The sequence below is a fragment of the Ornithorhynchus anatinus genome, chromosome 2, assembly GCF_004115215.2.
Source record: "Ornithorhynchus anatinus isolate Pmale09 chromosome 2, mOrnAna1.pri.v4, whole genome shotgun sequence".
In the NCBI taxonomy this organism is placed as follows: Eukaryota; Metazoa; Chordata; class Mammalia; order Monotremata; family Ornithorhynchidae; genus Ornithorhynchus; species Ornithorhynchus anatinus.
The window spans coordinates 81,903,385-81,917,384 of record NC_041729.1 but is presented as its reverse complement, the minus strand read 5'-3'; the positions used below and the strand labels follow the sequence as shown (position 1 = coordinate 81,917,384).

General features: G+C 40.0%; 1 protein-coding gene and 1 non-coding gene across 6 annotated transcripts in view; both read left to right on the top strand.

Annotated features, from left to right (window-relative positions):
- Positions 1-14,000, top strand: part of UTRN (utrophin) — a 609,179-nt gene that overhangs the window by 444,090 nt on the left and 151,089 nt on the right. The gene's annotated exons all lie outside the window — the stretch shown is intronic.
- Positions 3,341-3,478, top strand: LOC114809834. The gene has a single exon (XR_003757608.1). It is a non-coding gene; the product is annotated as a small nucleolar RNA SNORA7 (small nucleolar RNA).

The following is a 14,000-nucleotide window of genomic DNA, read 5'->3' as shown; positions in this document are numbered from 1 at the left end:
ATGGATCCTGGAGCAGAAAATTTTGTTTTAGGCCTTTTTAACATCAGCTCATTTTTTAAATTTTAGTTGACTGAGAGCTGTTTTATACAGGACTGGAAAGACAGTGCCATTTCTCAGTGATGTTGGGCTGCATAGTTCATGGATGGCTCTAGCTTTCTTTGCAAGTTGCAAACTTCTTACACCTGGAGGCCTTGCAAGCTCACATAGTGGAAACAAGCCACTCATAACTGTTAAACTTCTGAAACATGAGCAGCCTCTTCTGGCCCTGAGGCAGAGAGACAGGAGCTCTGCCTCTTAGAAGAGGTGTACATTGAATAGGGCACATTGTTGTTGTTGCTTGACAATCTTCTCTCCATTAGGTGGCATTTATTTTGTAGTTGGTCCTGTCTTCTATCCAGAGAGTGGTAAATGACAACAGCACATTACAGCATTACCTAATCCCTCTGCCATCTTAAAGTGGAGGTTAATTTACATAAATATATCTTTTCTGTACCTGTGGTTAATTATCTGAACTCTCATATTGTCTGAACACAATTTCTTAAGCTACCATTTCTAAAGCTTTCTTAGATAAGAAAAGAATTGGTTGTGCCATTAAATATTACATTTACTTCCTTTTGTTCACATTTTTTTGAAATTAGCATTTTTACTTTCATGCACTTAACAAAACGAAAAATATAGAAACATTCAAGCTTGAATACAGTCTGAAGGGTTTCAGCTGACTGGTGTCCTGTGAAAAAATGAGTCAAAGTTAAGATAGTATTTCACTCTTTATTGAACTACACTGGATTCTCATTGACTGCAAATCAGCTTAAAATAGGACTTTTTAAGAATGCAGACCTATTACATAGGACTAAAAGAACTTTCTGAAATGGCCAGGGTTATGGACATCTTGGTGATGGAAATTCTTCACAACATAACTAACCTCCTTTAAAATATACTGTACTGCTGAATTTCTCCAAATTAGCAGGAACTTTTGAGTAAGCCTTCAGATGCATCAGTTGCATTTCCCTAGTAGAGTGGTTTGACATGTAGAGTAATTGTGGTATTTGTTGAGCACTTACTCTGTGTTAAGCACTGTTCTAAATGCTGGGGAAAGTACATGATACCCAGGGCTCACGATTCTAAATAGGAGGGAGAAAGGTATTGAGTCCCCCTTTTACAGATTAGGTAACTGAAGCACAGAGAAGTGAAGGGACTTTTCCAAGGTCACACAGAAGGCACATGGCAGAGCCAGGGTTAGAATCCTGGCCCTCTGACTCCCAGACTCTTGCTCTTTCCACTAGGCCACAATGTTCCTCCTTTGTGATTGGAATTACAAAGTACAATAGTTTGGATCTGCAAGATCATGTGATTTGCATCCATTGTGGCACATAGGCAAGAGAATGGTTAAGGATCAAATTCCAATCTCTTCAAAGTCATTGGTGATCATTTTCAAGCTATTTTCCTATTCTTTTTCATATGTGCATCAGTTTCCTATGGAATTAATTTGGATATGACAAGCAGCATGGAAAGAGCATGTCAGAGGACCTGGCTTCTAATCCTGACCCTACCACTTACTTTGTGACTTTGGACAAAGTCATTTAGCCAAAAGTCATTCAACTCTAGACTGTAAGCTCACTGTGGGCAGAGAACATGTCTTCCAACTCTGTTATATTATACTCTCCCAAACAGTACAGTGCTCTGCACACAATGAGCACTCAGTAAATATGATTTATTGATTGATTAACTTCTCTGTGCCTTAGTTTCCTCATCTGTAAAATGGAGATTCATTGCATGTTCTCTCTCCTACTTAGTGAGCTCCATGTGTGACAGGAACTGTGTCTGACATGATTAATTTGTATCTTTCTCAGTACTTAGAAAAGACCTTGACACATAATACTATTTTGGGGTAATTTCATTTTACTTGGCAGAGTTTGTTTTTGAAGTGATGAGCTGTCTTTCTGCCCAACTAGCACATCTTTGGGGATAACTCCCAAATCTACTTCTCCAACTGTGACCTTTTAGCTCTCTTAAATTGCATATGTTTTCCTGCCTCCAGGAAATATCCACATGGAGGATGACCTGACACGACCTTACTTCTGTCTGATGCTGAAATGTGTTTGTGTGTGTCTGTGTGTGTACTTGTTTGTTCAAGTGTCTATAAGATATGAAGATAAGAGAGAGTAAGTGGGCAGCCTTGAATCCAGTAGGTATTTTTATTTTACACGGAGAGAAATTGATAATCATTAAACTATCATTATCACCTAATTAGACTGTCAATTTGAATCCATCAGTCAGTGGTATTAAGTGCTTAATATGTGCAGAGCACTGTATTAAACCCTTGGAAAAGTACAAAACAATAGACATGATCCCTGTCCACGGGAGATTGCAATCTACAGGAAGAGACAGATACTAACATTTATTACAGCTAGCAGAAATGATAGAGTATGAGGATATGGGACTGGGGTAAGTATCACAGTGCTTAAAGGGCACACAGCCAAGTGCAAAATCTACAGAGAGGAGAGTGATCTACTCTAGAATGGTTTTTAGGCAATACCAGCAGAGCATACTTCTCTTCTATGTTTATTGTCCATGCCCCCATACCTTTGAGTCATAATAGGTTGTTCTGTCAATTTCAGAAGTTCCTAACCTTGGTTTTATCCTTGACTCCTCTCTGACATTCACTTGCCACATCTTGTTTGACTAAAGCTTGCCCTTGGTTCCTCTTCATTTTCCAGACTGTCCCTTCCTTTCCATTTGTATCACCACCACCTTGATCCATTCCGTCATCACCTCCCAACTGGGCTACTGTAGCAACTTCTTTACTAATTGCTATGCTTCCAGCCCCCCTTCTCTTTAGTTTATACTCCACTCCCTGGATCATATATAGCAGTCTTTCCCCAGCTCATTTCTCCCAAGCTATCTTCCTAATTGTACTGGGCTTTGGTCCCTCCCTCTCCGACTAATTGCACACTCTTCCCCCTTGAAAGGAATCCCTCCCTTTTAAAACCACTAACCTCTATCTTGGTCTACCTCAAAGTCCTCATTAAAGGTATCATCTAGGAGACATTCTTTGACGATTCCCCCTCCATCAATACCTCACTGCAGTCCAGAGCACACACTTCACTCCTCTCATACCAGCTTACTCACTGTGCCCTGGTCCTGTCTTTCTTACTTCCAACCCCTTTCCCACATCCTCCCTCTGACCTGGAACTCCCTTCTCCTTCTTCCCCTTTGCTTTATATGCTAGACGACAACTCTACCCACCCAAAGCTTTAGCACATAGTAAAGTGGCTGGCACATAGTAAGCGCTTAATAAGTACCATTATTATTATTAATAATAAGGTCTTCCTCCTCCAAGAGCCTTTCAGGGTTGTACCTGGAGAGTTTCCAGTACTCTACCAGTTTCGGCTATGGGAGGGAGAGTCAAGGAGAGGCTTAACCATTCCATTCCTAGCTTGGGCAATGGTTAGCAAGTGGAAGGCAATCTGCTACAAGTCAAAACTCACCCGTGCTGGGCAGCAGCGACATGGAATAGAGTCGAGGGTGGAGACTCGAGTTTACTGCATGGAAGGCGGCAATGGTAAACGACCTATGTATTTTTTACCAAGAAAACTCTATGGATACACTACCAGAACGATTGTAGATGGAGAGTGGGGCATTCCGAGAGATGTGTGTCTTTGGTGTTGCTATTGGTCGGAAACGACTCAACGGCATAGACAAGACAATCTCCTCCAAGAGTCCTTCCCTGATTAAGCCTTCTTTTCCTCAGCTCCCTCTCTCTTCTGCATCATCCATGCACTTGAATCTCTGATCTTTTGGCTTTTGGTATTTGCCCACTCTCAACCCCACAGCACTTTTGTACATATCTGTCAATTATGTATTATAAATCTTATATATTCATGTCTGTCTCCCACTAGATGGTGAGCTTATTGTGGACGGGGGGTGTCTTTTAACTCAATTGTATTGTACTTTCCCAAGTGCTTATGGTACATTGCTCTGCAGACACTAAGTGCTCAATAAATACTACTGATTGATCAATTTGATTCCCTACCTTTGATTCAGAGAAGCAATTTGATTCAGAGAAGCAGCATGGCTCAGTGGAAGGAGCATAGGCTTGGGAGCCAGAGGTCATGGGTTCTAATCCCAACTCCACCGCTTGTCAGCTGTGTGACTTTGGGCAAGTCACTTAACTTCTGTAGGCCTCAGTTACTCATCTGTAAAATGGAGATGAAGACTGAGCCCCATGTGGGACAACCTGATCACTTTGTATACCCCCCTGCGCTTAGAACAGTGTTTTGCACATAGTAAGCGCTTAACAAATGCCAACATTATTATTATTATTATTACCTTCCAGTTCAACAGCCCAAATCCCCTTTGTACCACTTACCATTTATTAATTTTATATATATGTATGTATATATATATTTTTTTTTCTTACTCTATCAGCTCTATTTTATGCCGGACTAGATTGTAGTGAAAGAGATTATCAAAACCTTTCAGAAGACGAACAAAACAGAAGACCTAGTGAGAAATGAGAGCTAATCTCTATTCTCATTTTAGCCCTGGGACATTAGGATTTGTGAAAATGGAAGTTGGAGTTTAGGTCAGCTAAGTTGTTATATTGTTATTTTGTTATTTTGAATTGATTGTGACCAAAAGCTTCTTGAAAATAACTTGGTTAGAAAATTATTCTTTGTAGTGACTTTCATCAACAAACAAAACAATTGCTTTTCCCTTGATCGCGTTTACAAATTAAACCCACACCACTGCTGTTGTGTTTTCATATGATCCTGGATACTAGAAAGTGATTTAGCTAACTTGGCTGAGTTTCCTGCCTTTAGAATAAATGAAAAGTATAATAAGAATGCATAGATCTTTTCTTTTCACTCTATCTGTATTCCTAAAGGGAATGTTATAAAATTGGCAAAGAAAGTACCCAGAGATGAGGAATGTTTCAGTAAGAGGAGATGTGGCAGGGGCTCATGATTGCAGATAATGTGGAATGGATGAGACCCTCGAGGCAGCTGCATGGCTGTGGATGTTGGGGGAGGAGAGGTAGAGTTAGGTTCATCTGACAGCGCTTGAGCCTTTTTACGTTATGTTCAATTTTACTTTTATTTTTATTACAATATAAAGGTCACATTACTAAGGGCTATCAGGGTCCAAAAACCTTTCCAGCATAGACTATAGGTATGCTATTAGAAAAGCAATTTAGCAGTAATAATAGAAAATAGATAAACTTAGTTTAACAGGTTCTTGATATTCCTCCACCCCATGGCATATGCCCTTTACTTAAGACAGGTGCATTTTCCCATTTCTTATTAGAACAGATTCCAACTTTGTCTAAAACCAGGGACAACTGTACCTCTGTTCTGTAAAATGAACTGAAATACCGCTTTTGAATTTCCAGTTGTTTATTTTGCCCTGAAGGCAGCTCGAGTGATCCTGCAGCATGTAAACTTGGTGCCCAGACAATGTGATGCCATATTTCTGTACTAAGCACTTGGGAGAGGATAATATAACATCAAGCACATTCTCTGCCCACAACGAGATATGTACATAAGTGCTGTGGGTCTGGAAAGGAGGGATGAATAGAGAGAGCAAGTCAGGGTGAGGCCGAAGGGAGTGAGAGAAGAGGAAAAGAGGGTTTAGGGAAGGCCTCTTGGAAGAGATGTGCCTTCGATAAAGCTAAATGTGCCTTCAATAAGGAAATGAAATACTTCATAAGTATATTAGATACCTAATGTTCTAGGAGTAAGAGTTATAGCTGAAACATGTTATACCAAGAATGGCCAGATCTTCTTGCTTCGCCAACAGTCCTGGTTTTGGGAGAAAAACCCTTCATGCCATCTGTCTTGGTTGGAACTGGGCCAGTTATGCCCTTTAAATTTTTTCCATTGTTGAATTGGGTGAATAATTGAAGAACCAAAATCACCTTTGGTTTTCTTTTTAAATAAATACTAAATCCAGCCCCCCACTGCAACCGAAGTATATGATTTGCAATGCACTTGCTATATATTATTTATTACTCTATTTGTTTTATTAATGTGTATATATCTGTGATTCTATTTATTTATTTTGATGGTATTGATCCCTGGCTAATAATAATGTTGGTATTTGTTCAACGCTTACTATGTGCAGAGCACTGTTCTAAGCTTTGGGATAGATATAGAATAATCAGGTTGTCCCATGTGAGGCTCACAGTTAATCCCCATTTTACAGATGAGGTAACTGAGGCACGGAGAAGTTAAGTGACTTGCCCACAGTCACACAGCTGACAAGTGGCAGAGCCAGGATTCGAATCCATGACCTCTGACTCCCAAGCCCGGGCTCTTTCCACTGAGCCACGCTGCTTCTCTTTCATTTTGCTGTCTCCCCCTTTTAGACTGTGAGCCTGTTGTTGGTCAGGGATTGTCTCTGTTGCCGAATTGTGCATTCTAAGCAGTTAGTACAGTGCTCTGCACATAGTAAGCGCTCAATAAATACAATTGAATGAATGAATGAACTTGCTGCTTGAGTTAAGAAGGGGAGTATTTCAAGTGCCCAGCTTTCCCCTGCCAGATCTAATCCCGAGTCCCATGTTTAGAAGTAGCACCTATGTTCATAGGGACCAGGGATGGGAATACAGCAACTCTGAAGTAAATGAGAGTGTCATTAACTTCCTAGAAAATGGCCTTAGGTGTGACTGGATTTGGATGGACTAGTGCAAATGATATCACATAGGTGTAGTTGTCCACTACTCACGAGGGCCAGCAGTAGCAAAACTAAAGAAAAATGGTGACAAACCTGGAAACTGGACAGGGTATAGTGCCCCAGATTCAGTGTAGTGACTTACTATTAAGCCTTTCTTGTAAAAATTACAGCAGCAATACTCGCAGAAATCTAGATCCAGTTAGTCAAAGGATCTTTTGAGTTCAATGCTCGGATTTGTGAGAAGCAGCATGGCATAGGGGGCAGAGCATGAGCCTCAGCGTCAGAAGGACCTGGGTTCTTATTCTGGTCTGCTGCTTGCCTACTGTGACCTTGGACAAGTCTCTTCATTTCTCTGGGCCTCAGTTACTTCATCTGTGAAATGGGGATAAAGACTGTGAACCCCATGCAGAGCAGGGACTGTGTCCAACCTATTTTGCTTGTATCCACTCCAGGGCTTAGTACAGTGGTAAGTGCTTAACAAATACCGCAGTTATTAGTATTTTATTATTAGTTTCTCTGTTTGATTTTTTTAATAGCTGGGAATTTAGCTTTTGCTGAACTATTGAGAGTTAACAGGTTGTGGTTCATGGAGAGGTAAATTAGCAGTTGTCTTCAGTGAGAGGCCTGTGATTTGGGGAGGGAAGGCAGGAGGCGTGATCAAGCTCAACTTCCTTTCTTGGATCTGTTGGTTACATAATCAGCCAGATTGAGCCCTGGCATATATAACTCCAAGGGAATGAATTAAATTGTTCTGGTCATGCTAATCCCATTTTGGTAATGGCTTTTGTTGTCTCAAATCAGATTGAAGGTCTTGTCCATGGGCCTTAAGGCCCTTCACCCACATACTCTGTCCTTCCTTCCCCCCTCCATCCCCATTACTATCTGGGGTCATCTACTATATCCGTGCTCCACGTGGGCACCCCACTTGATGCCTCTTTCTCTTCCCCAACCCTGCACGCTCTGGGGACTTGATTCACCTACTTCTGTGGATGTGCTCATGCCATTCCTTCACTGAGTATTTTCTTCCTGCAGAGAAACTCTACCCTCACAAGTACCTCGCAATGAAGTTTCCTAGGCTTTGTCTTTCTCTCATTCCAGGAACCTCCTAGGGTATAGCTCTATAAATTGTGTTTTTTGACACACTGATGCATCTCTGCATTTTTATTCTACTAACAATTGATCAATGGTATTTATTGAGCATTTGCCTTGTGTAGAGTACTGTATTAAGTGCTTCAGAGAGAGAGAGAGAGCAGTTCAACAGTTAGACACATTCCCTGCCCACAACAAGTTTATAGCTTGGAGCAATTATTTGTATTTTTCTGATTATCTTGCTACTTAGATTGTAACTCTTTAAGGGCCAGGATTTTGCTTTATTTTTCCTTTTTAATTCTTTCTGGTGTTCTCCACCCAATTGGTGCTCAGTAAATATTGTTTCATGCCTGATGAGTTTTAGGTCACTGCACCACTGTGGTGTTACAAAGCATAGAGTGCAGCCATTCTCATTATACTAATTAAAATACAAGCAAAAATACTCATTCTCCCTTTCAACACTTTTACTGAGGTTAGTGTGACTATAAAAACTCTCCTTGGGAAGCTGGAAGTTTGATCTTCTTTTTCTAGTGAGAATGAGAACATGAACATTCATTCAGTCATTTATTGACCACTTACTGCGTGCAGAGCACTGTAGTAAGAACTAATTTCGGTGTCACAACTCATGTGTATGTGTGTGGGTATGTGTATGTGCGAGTACGTATGCGTGCTTGGATTCATTGTAAACCTAAGGGATGTAGGATTTGTTCACTACTGAGGAAGTAAGGAGGCTTGTTTCCCGGGCATTAATATGTACACTCAACATGCTGACCCAGACTGTCATCTTTGCTGTCAGTGGGGTGGAACAAAAATGAATTTTTACATTGTGTTCCTTTAGCAGTGTTAACCAGATTATTTTTTTAAAGCCCTGTAAAGGAGGTGTTTTATTTCCTATCCATAATAATATAATGTAAGCCTGCTCTCTTCTTTTTTTAGGGTTTAGTTTTATTAAAGCTATCAAATTTAATGATTCTACTGCCCTTTTTAGCTGTCATACCATAATGATTCTAGACCCATATATGCTGATTTAACTTTGAAAGCAAGTTGAACAGCAAAAGGGAATCATTTTCTCACAGCTTCTTCTTGTTTTTCATTTTGCTCTTTCTAATAGAGAATAAGGTATCTTGCCTAAGAAAGCCCACTGTCCTAGAAACTGGTTTTTTTTGTCATATTTCACTTGTTTTGAATTAAGCAGAAGGGCTGTAGTTACTACAAAATTGTACTAAATGATAAACATTAGTTACTGATATTATTTTAAAAATAGAATGAAGCCAACAGTGGGTTCAGCATATGTCCTAAGGTCAAAGCTAATTTTTTGGGGGAAGGGATTACCCACATTAAGGCAACTATGGCCTCTTACACACACAAACACACACATACACATATGTTTCTTCCAAAATGGCATCATGCTGTATCCAGACAGACATGTATTGTCAGAAGATCGTGCTCTAATTCTGCTGTTGTGTTTTATTCAAAGTGCATAGTGAAAATATGCAGTCTGCCAGAACTGAGCATGCACCAGAATGGAACAGTTAAGAAAAATGAATTGAGAGCTTTTTTTAATTGATTCAAAGGGAAGCCATTTCACTCTAGCCCACAGAGATCTGCACCTAAGCCAAAATAGGCCATTGAGAATCTATTCTTTTTTTAAAAAGCCCTCCAAGGAAAAATTTTCCTTTCCTGGAAACCTGAAACACAATTAATTTCAGTCAGGAAATATTTTGTAATATAACTTTAATTATAATACCTTGCACTTGTAAGCACTTTGAACCAGCCGATCAATCAGTGGTATTTAGTTATTGAGTATTGTACAATAAAATACATTTGGTAGACACAATTCCCACCCTCAGGGGCTTACACTTTAGTGGTTGAGATGGACATTAAATGAATTACAATTAGCGGTAATGCAGAGTGCTGTGCTGTGCTGTGGGGATGAGGTGAGGTAAGCAACAAAATGCTTCAGGGTGTTGTGGGACTGGAGTTGGGGGACAATCAAAGTGCTTAAGGGGTATAAATGTTCATATTAATCATCATATTTTGTATTTACAGCAGGTGGTTGTTCTCAGTTACAGGGGCTAGGTTTTGTCCAGAGTCATTTAGTAATCCAGTGATTGAACTGGGACTAGACTACCAGGTCTCCTGATTCTCAGGTCTTTCTCTCTCTCTCTCTCTCTCTTTCTATCTTGCTTCTTCTTTCTCTCTCTCCTCCATTTTGCAGTTAGACTGTATACTAATCCTGGGAAACAATTAATTAAAGTTGAGAATGATTGGTAATAATTCTAGTTTTGGAACTGATGTTCTGGAGAAATTTTCATTTTCCAGTGAAAGGCTTGTCTTCTAGACTGTAAGCTCGTTGTGGGCAGGGACTGTCTTATATTGTTCTTATATATAAGACTATGTCTTCTATTGTGTTCTACTCTCCCAAATGCTTAATACGGTAGCCTGCATACAGTAAGCTCTCAATAAATGTAAATGATTGTTTGAAAAGCACTGTGGTCTATTAGAAAGAGTGGGGGAATCAGAGGACCTGGGTTCATTCATTCATTCAATAGTATTTATTGAGCGCTTACTATGTGCAGAGCACTGTACTAAGCGCTTGGGATGAACAAGTCGGCAACAGATAGAGACAGTCCCTGCCGTTTGACGGGCTTACAGTCTAATCGGGGGAGACGGACAGACAAGAACAATGGCACTAAACAGCGTCAAGGGGAAGAACATCTCGTAAAAACAATGGCAACTAAATAGAATCAAGGCGATGTACAATTCATTAACAAAATAAATAGGGTAACGAAAATATATACAGTTGAGCGGACGAGTACAGTGCTGTGGGGATGGGAAGGGAGAGGTGGAGGAGCAGAGGGAAAAGGGGAAAATGAGGCTTTAGCTGCGGAGAGGTAAAGGGGGGATGGCAGAGGGAGTAGAGGGGGAAGAGGAGCTCAGTCTGGGAAGGCCTCTTGGAGGAGGTGATTTTTAAGTAAGGTTTTGAAGAGGGAAAGAGAATCAGTTTGGCGGAGGTGAGGAGGGAGGGCGTTCCAGGACCGCGGGAGGACGTGACCCAGGGGTCGACGGCGGGATAGGCGAGACCGAGGGACGGTGAGGAGGTGAGCGGCAGAGGAGCGGAGCGTGCGGGGTGGGCGGTAGAAAGAGAGAAGGGAGGAGAGGTAGGAAGGGGCAAGGTGATGGAGAGCCTTGAAGCCTAGAGTGAGGAGTTTTTGTTTGGAGCGGAGGTCGATTCTGCTCCCAGCTCTGCAACTTGCCTGCTGGGTGACCTTGGGCAAGCCACTTAACTTCTTTGATGAGAAGCAGCGTGGCTCAGTGGAAGGAGCACAGGCTTGGGAGTCAGAGGTCATGGGTTCTAATCCCGGATCTGCCACTTTGTCAACTGTGTGACTTTGGGCAAGTCAGTTAACTTCTCTGTGCCTCAGTTACCTCATCTGTAAAATGGGGATTAAGACTCTGAGCCCCAACATGGGACAACCTGATCACCTTGTTTCCCCCCCAGTGCTTAGAACAGTGCTTTGCACATAGTAAGTGCTTAACAAATACCATCATTATTATTATTATTATTATTATTCTCTGGGCCTCAGGTTCCTCATCTGTAAAATGCGGATTCAGTACATGTTCTTCCTTCTACTTAGTCTGTGAGCCCCATGGGGAACACTAGCCCCACAGCACTAATGTACATATCTGTAATTTTTTTATTTTAATGTCTGCATCCCCCAGTCTAGATTGTAAACTCACTTTGGGCTAGGAATGTGTCTGTTTATTGTTATATTGTATTCTCCCAAGTGCTTAATGCAGTGCTGTGCACACATTAAGTACTCAAATGATTGAGTGAATGAATGGATGAATGAATGAAACAGGGGCTGAGTATGACTTTTTAATGGTCATTGTTAAGTGCTTAGTATGTTCCAGACACTGTACTGATCACTGGGGTAGATGCAAGCTAATCAGATTGGACAGGGTCCATGTAATACATGGGGCTCAGAGTCTTAATCCCCATTTTACAGATGAGGTAACTGAGGCCCAGAGAAGTGAAATGACTTGCCACGGTCACTCAGCAGACAGGTAGTGGAGCTAGGATTAGAATCAAGTCCTACAGACCACCAGGTCCATGCTCTATCCACTGGGTTATGCTGCTCTTTTTGTATTTACCCCAGTGCTTAGTACAATGCTTGGCAGATAATGAGTGCTTAACAAATGATACAATTATCAGGAGAATGGCAAGTTATCATTGCCCAATTTCCTAAGTGTAAGTAGATTCCTTAAAGGCATTTTGAATGCTAATAATCTAGCACTTTGGCTTGCATTATATTTAAGGCATATACTATGCCCTTATTCCTCTCAGTAAACCTTTTATTAGTGTTCTAAGACTAAATAAAAGACTGTGAGAAGAGCTTTCTACTTCCCACTGACCAAAACTTCTAATAGGAACAATCATTGACCTAGAAATACTAACAATAATAATATCTCTATGACCTAAAAAATCCGAGTTTTAATTATATAAAATTATTAGAGCTGCAGAACATATCAGAGAACATCATTAGGCCCTGTTCTTTGTAGCCTTTAATCAATTAAGAGATGCTTGCCCCCTTTCCTGGTGTTAATTGGCGCTGTCATGCCTGAGTGGGTGAAAGGTCTTGGCACATTCCACATGTCAAAACCAGTCAAAATTCCTTTCACTGATGAGCTTGCTGTTTTCCAAACCAATATTAATTTTCTTATGTTAATAAACAAGTGAGCCACAAGTCACTGTTCAGTTGTACAAATAGAAATCATTTTTTACTCTTAGATTTTGATAATCCAATTTTCTTGGCTTTTCAGTTGAGAAAGAGCAAACACATAGGACAGAGCAAATCAAATATTGAAACCTTTTCTCAAGAATAAAAAGTTATTTATACTTGTGCAGTTGTACAGAGACTTCTGCTTCATCCTGTACTTTCACTGTGCAAAGTTTTCCCATGAAGTAAATAACTTCTTTGGCTAGGGAACAAGAGATATTTGAGGCTGAAAGAATTCATGTACCTTACACCCTGGGAATTAATTAGCACCAAGCTATATTCATTTTTACTGATTTGTGAAAATTAATAATGGGAAATAAAACAAAATAGTTTTAGATTTCCCCCTACATTGTTATTATTTCTGAAAACATGCTCATCTGGAATAAGGTACAACTTTTTTAATGGTTTGGCCCAACTTTAGGATTTACCTACTAGCTAGAGAGTAAATGTTTAGAAACAAAATATATACATTTTCAGAAATGTGTGGATTTGCTTCTATAAGTATGTACGATACCATAGTGCCTCTTCATATGGCCAGAGACTCAAAAAGGTTTTTCAGATGTCAACCTGCATTTCTTCAGTCTTTCCTCAGAAGAGTGTGGCCATTAGAGTTTATTTTTCATTTAGCCCTTAAATTCTGTCAGGAAAAGAATATTGAGGTGTGACATTTGGTGCTGAGTTCTTATATCAAACTGACAGGTGCTCTTTGATGTAAGTGAGAGGGAGGAAGGAAATACTCTAGGAAACCACAAAACTGAAGCTGCTTTCTTTAGTCCTAGTTAGCTATACAACACCAGAATCACTTTACAAGTTGGCCTCTAGGGACGTCAGTTTATTAATAAGTCCAGAATGAGTGAATTTCCAATTTATATAGTCTTATGAGGAGTTTATGTAGTATTTGATTTTTTTAAAACACAATAAATGTGCATGACGTCTTCGAAGATGTATATGCTTATTTAGTATTCATAGTTCTCTTTTAAAAAAAACTTCCAAATACTTTTTTCACAAGTTTTGACTGACCATGCTTTTTCAAGTTGCCATCTATGACTTTTTAAAAAAAAATTGTTGTGTACTAAGGACTTACTATGTGCCAGCCACTGTACTAAGTACTAGGGTAGTTACAGGATAATCATTTTGGACACAGTCCACATCCTGGACCATTAAACTTTCCTTTACTTGATATTGTGATTTTTTTTTTAAAAATTTAAATCTGCAATAAGAGATTAGAATGGACTCGTGTTGCCAAGTGCTGCAAATGATTTTTACAAGAAGTGAGAATTAAAATTGCTCTTTTTTTTTTAGTGACACATCAAAATAATTAGAGAGTAAACCTTTCAGTGGAAGAAGGAATGCTGGCAACTGTACACATGGGAGGAGTGGCTGGACTCATATCTTAATACTTTAATTTTATTTCTAACAATTGTATTACACTTACCCAAGTGCTTAGTACAGTGG